Source organism: Echinops telfairi, unplaced genomic scaffold (assembly GCF_000313985.2).
Source record: "Echinops telfairi isolate 266 unplaced genomic scaffold, ASM31398v2 ScPeMD7_17;HRSCAF=63, whole genome shotgun sequence".
Lineage (NCBI taxonomy): Eukaryota > Metazoa > Chordata > Mammalia > Afrosoricida > Tenrecidae > Echinops > Echinops telfairi.
Genome location: NW_022103914.1, coordinates 2,034,708 through 2,043,033, shown reverse-complemented (window position 1 = coordinate 2,043,033; position 8,326 = coordinate 2,034,708).

Here is an 8,326-nt window from a genome sequence, read left to right as displayed (position 1 = left end):
GATCTTTCCATGAACTTCATGAAGCCACCCGCATATCAGTTTCAGCACTACTAGTAACTGAAAGGAAGTCTTTTTAAATTTTTCTCTCCTTATTTTAATCACCTTTATACTGTCAAAGAAAGGTTATTGATACAGGATTCCAAACACTAATTGCCGCAATATTCTAGATAAAACACCAGAAACTGATATTGAAAGGGGATAAAATAGCAACTGAAAACCACAGGCAACAAGGAAAGCAGCAGAGGGAACTGCGGGCTTCAAAGCACCCAGCCGTCACTGCAGCTCTGGACCTTCAGGTAAATTAGCATAGTGCTTGAGTCTTGTGGGTGGATTGAGCATCTGCACACTGAGTTTACCACACACACAGAAATGTTTTTGTTGTGATTATGAACTAGAAGGCTCCTTTTATTTGACAAGATAAGGTTCTGCGGAAATGCTGCGCACAAAATTCAGTCATTTTGGTGTCCCGCACAGCGCTACCCAGTGTGCTCCGTGACACCACTGCCCAGGTGGTGTGTTACAGGGAGAGGTAGTCTCAGGCAAAAGTCTCCCCCAGGCCAAATAGGTGTCAGCAAGCAGCCTGATAGCCTGCTCCACGGTGCCCAGGCCTGTCCGGCAAGCTGCAGTGTACTGGGGGAAGGTCTAACTCCGCGGGAATAAAATTAAACCAGAAAACCAAACTCACTGCCGTCGGGCGAATTCTGGCTCCTCGCGACCCTCTCAGACAGGGTAGAACTGCCCCTGGATGGTAACTGTTTACGGGAAAGTAGAAAGCCTCATCTGTCTCCTGTAGGTATAAAATTAGAGTCAGCACTCCTCCTTCCCTCCCTCCCTCCCTCCTTCATACATTGTGCTAGAGGCTAAACCAGCTAGTGCACAGCCCCTGCCCCTTACACTGAGCTCTGAGATGCTGAGAGATCAGAACCTGTGCCTACCCTCAAGAAACTGATTTTGGGGTCTTAAAGGCATGAAGATAAATAAGCGGCCATCTAGCTGAGAAGCAACAAAGCCCACATGGAAGAAGCACACCAGCCTGTGTGATCATGAAGTGTTGATGGGATCAGGTGTCAGGCATCTAAGACCCAGAACAAAATCATAATCAAGGTGAATGGGGGCCGGGGGGCGGGGCATGGAGTGGAGACTCAATGCCCATCTGTAGACAATTGGATATTCCCTACAGATGGGTCACAGGGAAGAGATGAGCCAGACGGTGCAGTACAGCACCGATGAAACACACAACTTGCCTCCAATTCTTTGGTGCTTCCTTCCCCCACTATCATGACCTTAATTCTACCTTATAAATCGGATTAGACCAGAACATGCACACTCGTAAAGAGTCTAAAACACAGGGAATCCAGGATAGATAAAACCCTCAGGGCCAACAATGAGAATAGATACCAAGAGGATTAGGGGAGGGTAGGAGGAGAAAGGGGGAATTGATCACAAGGATCAACTTATAATCCTCTCTCAGGGGGACGAACAATGGAAAAGTGGGTGAGGGGCAACAGAGGATGCAAGATATGAAAATAATAATCTATAACATATCAAGGGTTTGTGAGGGCGGGTGGGGAAGGGAGGGGGAAGAAATGGGGAGCTGATATCAGGGGCTCAAGTGAGAAGAGAATGCTTTGAGAAGGATGATAGCGGCATATGTGCAAACGTGCTTGACACACTGGAGGAATGTATGGATTGTGATAACAAATGTAAGAGCCCCCAATAAAAGTAATTAAAAAAAATAAAGTAAATGTTTAGAAAACAATGGAAACATATGTCCAAATATAGTTGATAAAATTGATGTATGGAATGTTATAAGAGCTGTAAGAGCCCCCAATAAAATAATTTTTAAAAACTGATTCTACACATCAGTGAAACAAGTTATCTGCCAGCGAAATATGTAAAGAATAACAAGTTCTGTATACAGCCCCTCAAAACAAGGATGTTTGACACTGTAATCCGAATGGCATGTAGCTGTGGGACACACAATTGCTGCAAGTTTAGGAAATGCTACTCCAATTGTCCTTGGCACACATTTCAGCTTCACGCTGAAATTTCAGTCCGCAGTCCTCGCAGTCACAGGAGACAAACTGCTCGTTTCCCAGCCACGGGAACATTTCTCCGAGTTTGCTGAATTTTAAACTCACCTTAGCATAAGGTGATGGACCAGATGTCCCGCTTTTGGCGGGACAGCCCCGCTTTTTAACAATTTTTCCCCCGTCCCGCGGCATTTTTAAAAAGTCCTGATTTTTTGAAAGAATGCACAACAAGCTAGGGTATACGGTTTTCGGCTGCCATGTGGCTATTTCGCCAGGATATGAGTTTTATCAATGGTGTCCCGCTTTACCAATGTTAAAATCTGGTCACCTTACTTAGCACTTAACCTCTATTCCACCAAGGTTCCCTAATTTTCCATCAGGATTGGCAAAAAACAAATTCGCCTTTGCTTGCTTCTGACTACATATTAACCACAGAGTAAATAAAGCTCTGATAAGCAGACTCCAGAAAGGCTGGGCAGGGGTCCTTTTCAAATGATCGAGGCAGCTCAAAGCCATGGCTCCCATTTTCTGTAGAATCAGGAGACCGAGAGTTTCGGATAGAAGAAAGCCAGCTGCTCAGGGTCCTTGGGCAATGCAAACAGCCAACTCCCTCAACTGCCCACGGAGGAGCTGGCAGTCTGAGTCCACCCAGAGGAGCTTCGGAAGACTGGTGCCATACTTCCTGAAAACCCCAGGAGCACAGTCGCACTCTGCCGCTCTGAGGTCGTGACAGCCACTTGTTTCTAACAGTGGACAGAGAACTGCCCGCGGCCTCCTGAGGTCAGGCGCCCATTTGTTCCCTTTGGAGCCTTCATTAAGATGACAGCAAACAGAAGAATGCATTTTTAAAAAGCTCTACACCCTGCAAATATGAGCAATGACGTCCGATGGGAAATATAAAAACTGTGGAAGATGGAAAGCAAATAGATGCGAGGCTAAGTGCCTGTGAATGGAGAGGCGGAAACCTAACTTCTGCAGAGGAGGAAGCCAGCCGAAGGCACATCAGGTTCTCCGGAATAATCCCGTGTAAAAGGTACCTAAGGGCAGAAGCCTTGAGCAGGTGTCCTGAAGGAGAAGGCAGTGTCAAATCTCACTGTTAACTAGTTGGGGCGGACTCACAGCGACCCCACAAGGCTGTAACTATTGGAGAGAGTAGAGTAGGAAGCCAGACATTCTCTCTCCCTTGGAGCTGCTGGTGGTCTCAAATCGCTGACCTGGTGGACCGATCGCAGCCCAACTCAGAACCACGCCCCCACCAGAGTATCAAACAAAGCTGCTCCAAAATGTCTTCAAGGCCAGAAGCCAGTCACAGTTCAAGTAGATCAAGGCCAAGGTGGGCAAGGGTAAGCAGGCATTGAATCAGAGTGCTGCCATCACACAGATTCTGAAACAGACTCTGTGGGACAGAGCCGAACTGCTGCCCTTTGGGTTTTTTTGTTTTTTTTTAAAGTTAATGCTATAGTAGCATTGTATTAGCCTAGGTACTTAAGAGAAACAAATCCACAGCAACTCATGTATAAGAGAGAGTTTTATGTAAAGAAAATGTGCATCACGAAAACATCCCAACCCAATGCTGTCCAAGCCCACAAGTCCAACATTAACCCATTAACCCAACACCCATCCACAAAGTCCTCCACCTTACAAAACACAGGCAATGATGCCGACTGCAGGAGGAAAGCTGAGTCAGTGAATGAATAAGCATCTCAGCACTAGCAGGGGTCTCCACACGGCTGCTCAAGCACCCAGGGCTGCATCGGGATAGGTCCATGTGGCTTCTCCTTGGGGATGTCTTGTAGGAAGTCAATCTTGCAAGTTGAAGCAGGGGACTGCTATGACAGCTGCACCCTGGTGCGACCATCACAAAGCAAGAGACCTGAGAACTAGAAAGGCGAGGCTCACCACCCATTTATCCCTCCAACTTTCAACTAGCCCCACGTGATTATCAGCCAGGTTGGCACAATTAACTAAATCAAGCATCAAGAAAATCTTGATGTATATAATGAATACGTGGGAATGTGTATAATGAAAGAAGTATACAATTTCTATGCAGGCATCTGTAAAATAGTGAGAAGAAATTAAAAAGTTAAATACGAAGGGACTTCAAATAGTTTGTGGAAATATTTCATTAGTTTGTAATGCCATTTTCCCACCAAGTTGTAAACATAGTTTGTCATAATTCACATATCATACAATTCAATAGTTCGATCACATTAAGAACAGTTGTGCAATCCACACCGCAAGCCATTTTAGAACATTTCTCCTTTCTTGTACTCAATGTCGTAGCTCCCTAGTTCCTCTGGAACCTTCACTGCTGTCACCCTAAGAAACCATTCTTCCAGTTACCATCTCTATAGCTTTACCCATCCTGGGGCTCATACAGGAAAACATACAAAAACAAAAAGGGGGGGAACAAACCAATAGCAAAATAAAACCAAGAAAAACCTCAGTTGAAAAGATGACAGAAAACAATAAAAACCAGAGCAAATGTAAGATGAGTCCACAGGAAGCACACACGCATGATAAGGTGTTCCATCTTAACTTGACTACATCTGCTCTGGTCCACTGTCATACGCACTCCGCCTGCTAATGAGGCTCGCCACATCCCTGGTCAAAGGTCAGAGGGATTCATGGGAAGTTTAATCCAAGTAAGAATCCTGCAAGGTTCCTGGGGTATGGAGGTGGGGAGGGGAGGTAAAGGGAGCTGATATCAAAGAGTTCAAGAAGAAAGAAAATGTTTTGAAAATGATGATGGCAGCAATTGTACATTTATGCTTGATCTAAGTGAACTATGAATTGTTACAATATCTGTAAGAGGTCCCAGTGTGCATGCTCCCCAGCTGGCAGCGACAATGATGCTTTGAATCCCATAATTTCCTCTGCTGCATTCATTGTTGCCAGTGGTTTTTAGTTGCTATTTTATCACTTTTTTTAATCACCTTTTTGTATCACATTTCCTGGTGTTTGGGATCCTATATCAAAGACCTTTCTTGAGAGTGAAACCTTAACTAGAAGAAAATAAGGAAATGAGGAGCTGATAGCAAGGGCTCAAGTAGAAGGCAAATGTTTTGAGAACGATGAGGGCAACCAATGTCCAAGTGTGCTTGACATAATGGATGTATGTATGGATTGTAACAAGAGTTGTACGAGCCCCCAATAAAATTATTTTTTTTTAAAAGAAGAAAATAAGGAGAAAAAAATTGTAAAGGCTTCCTTTCAGTTACTAGTAATGTTTGGGCTTCCACTGTCATCCACATTTTCCAAATCAGGTGTTCAGAATTTAAGCTCTGCATCTGGGGTCTTAAAGACTTGAAGATCAATAAGCGGCCATCTAGCTCAGAAACAACAAAGCCCACATGGAAGAAGCAAACCAGCCTGTGTGAACATGAGGTATCGATGGGATCAGGTGTCAGGCATCTAAGACCCAGAATAAAATCATACCCAATGTGAAGGGGGGGTTGGGGTATGGTGTGGAGACCCAATGCCCATCTGTAAATAATTGGACATTGCCTCACAGAGGGGTCACAGAAAACAGATGAGCCAGTCAGGGTGCAGTGTAGCACCGATGAAACACACAACTTGCCTCTAGTTCTTTAATGCTACTTCCCCCATTATCGTGACCTCAATTCTACCTTACAGATCAGATTAGACCAGAGCATGCACACTGCTACAGATAAGAGACTGAAACACAGGTAATCCAGGGTAGATAAATCCCTCAGGGCAAACAATGAGAGTAGATACCAGGAGGATAAGGGGAAGGTGGGGGGAGGTGGGGGGGAATGGGGAATCGATCACAAGGATCAACATATAACCCCTCCCAGGGGAATGAACAACAGAAAAGTGGGTGAAGGGCAACAGAGGATGATGTAAGATATGAAAATAATAATCTATAACTTATCAAGGGTTTGTGAGGGAAGGGGTGCGGGGGAGGGAGGGGGAATAAATGGGAAGCTGATATCAAGGGCTCAAGTAGAAAGAAAATGCTTTGAAAATGATGATAGTGGCATATGTGAAAAGGTGCTTGACACACTGGATGAATGTATGGATTGTGATAAGAGATGTAAGAGCCCCCAATAAAAGTATTTAATAAAAAAAATTTTAAGTTCTAATACCATTTGGATTTTTATTATTTACAATCCTTTGGTCACACAGGCTGGTGTGTTTTTTCTGTGAACTTACTGACCGAGTCTGTAAGTCTTTGTACAGCCTCATCTTTCTCCTGTAGAGCAGCTGGTGGATTCGAACTGCCAACCATGCCAAATGCATCACCACTACACCACCAGGGCTCCTAAAATAGGAATTAGAACAGAAATTTCTTTTCCCTAGGAATGTTTAATTGATTCATTGGTGTATTCATTTATATTCTGATTTCCCATGTCTTTCCAATTCCTAGCCCTTTGCATGTTACCCATTTTTCTTTCTGGCTTTTTTAAGATTCTGTATTGTCCATGATTGGTAAGGAATTGATTGAATTATATAAATCAGATACTTAAAGACAGGCACGTTTCTTTCATGAATCAGTATGCAAGAAAGTAAATCAGTCAGACTTTTAACAGGTCCTCTTTTAATGAGTGTCTGAGATACATTTATTTAAAGTAGAAATCAGTTCACTAATCTCCACTGAATACCATACGACTCAACCACCCTGTTCGTTCCCTCTGTCAGATAGATACATGGGTGTCCCCATGTGTTTCCAATAATTGGGGTATGCATTTCCCAAGAGTCAGGTAGGCTTATTCTTATAGTTGTTGGTGCCAACTGTCCTGAGAGCTGTACCTGTATCATTTTGAGAGAGAACAAAGATGTCATTTCTGGAGGGAGTCCTTGGGTGTGGAGAACCATTAAGTGCCAGACTTCTTGCTACCCTGTTGGTGATCTGAACCTAGAAGGGCCTCAGCAGCTAGGCCTGGCAATGGACTTCCACAGGGACAGCATGACTCTCCTCTGCACACGTGGAGTCGCCAGGAATCAACAGTTGACTCGACGAACCAGGGTTTCTCTGAGACAAATAGAGACTGTTGGTCACACATGGCAAATGGAACGCCCGTGTTTATCTCCTGGGGCTTCCAGAGCCTTACGGAAATGAAAGTAAAGGAGCAAAAGGTACCAAGCCAGAAGGGCAAAGAATAAGGGGTGAGAGACAAAATTTGGGGATTGATGAGTTGGTCATTGACTTTATTTGTATTTATTTGGTAGTTGATTTTCAAGCTGCAACCTTTTCATTCTGCATGTGTCTGCAAGAGAGAAGTTACCTCCCAAGCCCCAAGGAAGCTGAGTCATAGCACCCAAACCAGACAACCCTGACCCACTGCCATTGCAAACCCACTGCCTTTGAGTGGATTCTGACGCAGATTAACCCCGAGTCCAGGGTAGGAGACTGTACATCTTTATAGGGCCAGTTGACCTCTTCTTTCTCCCACCACAGAAGTATGCAAAAGCTAGCGAATTCATGCTTGCCCTCCAGTCTCCTGCACGAGTGTATATAATTGACTGACTGTGTGGCCATCCCTCCCCCAACCTGGTAGGAAAGAGGATCTTTAAAGGTTGGGTGGAGTGGACATGAACAGTGGGCAACAGGCACAAACAGAAAATGCTGGCCTCATTCTGGTTTGGTCGCCATGAAAGTATAAAATGGACCGTCTATTGAAGAGAGAAGCCAAAATGACAGGGATACTCCAAGAACGTTTAACTCCTCAAAAAGTTGCTGTCAAGTCAAGAAATTTGCTCATGGTGACACCACATCTAATGGAGTCGACCTGGCAACCTTTATGGAAGTAGCTTACCAGACCTTTTTCCAAAGACCCACTGGGCGTGTTTAAACTGCCTTCAGTATGGATTAAAACTGAACGTAAAGAAAACAAACTCTGTCACAACTGGACCAATGGAGAACCCCACGATCATTGGAGAAATCTTGACGTTGTCACAGGCTGCATCTCACTTGGATCTACCATGTATGCTCACGGAAGCAGCAGACAAGAAATAAAGAGCAAGACTGTCGCTTTTAGGACTTGGGTGTTCCTTACATAATCAATGGTATTTCCAATCGTCTCTTCTGCATGTGAAAATTGGACATTGAATAGGGAAGATGGAAAAAGTGATGCCTTTGAAATATGAGCTGACGAGTATTGAAAATACCATGAGCTACTAGAATAAACAAGTAGGTCTGTCTTGGAAGAAATCCACCAAGAATGCTCCTTAGAAGTGAGCATGGTCAGGCCTGTCTGGATAGGACAGGCTGGATGAACAATCTGGAGGAGAAAACAACGGGACTGACAGTTCCGGGGGGACATGGGAGA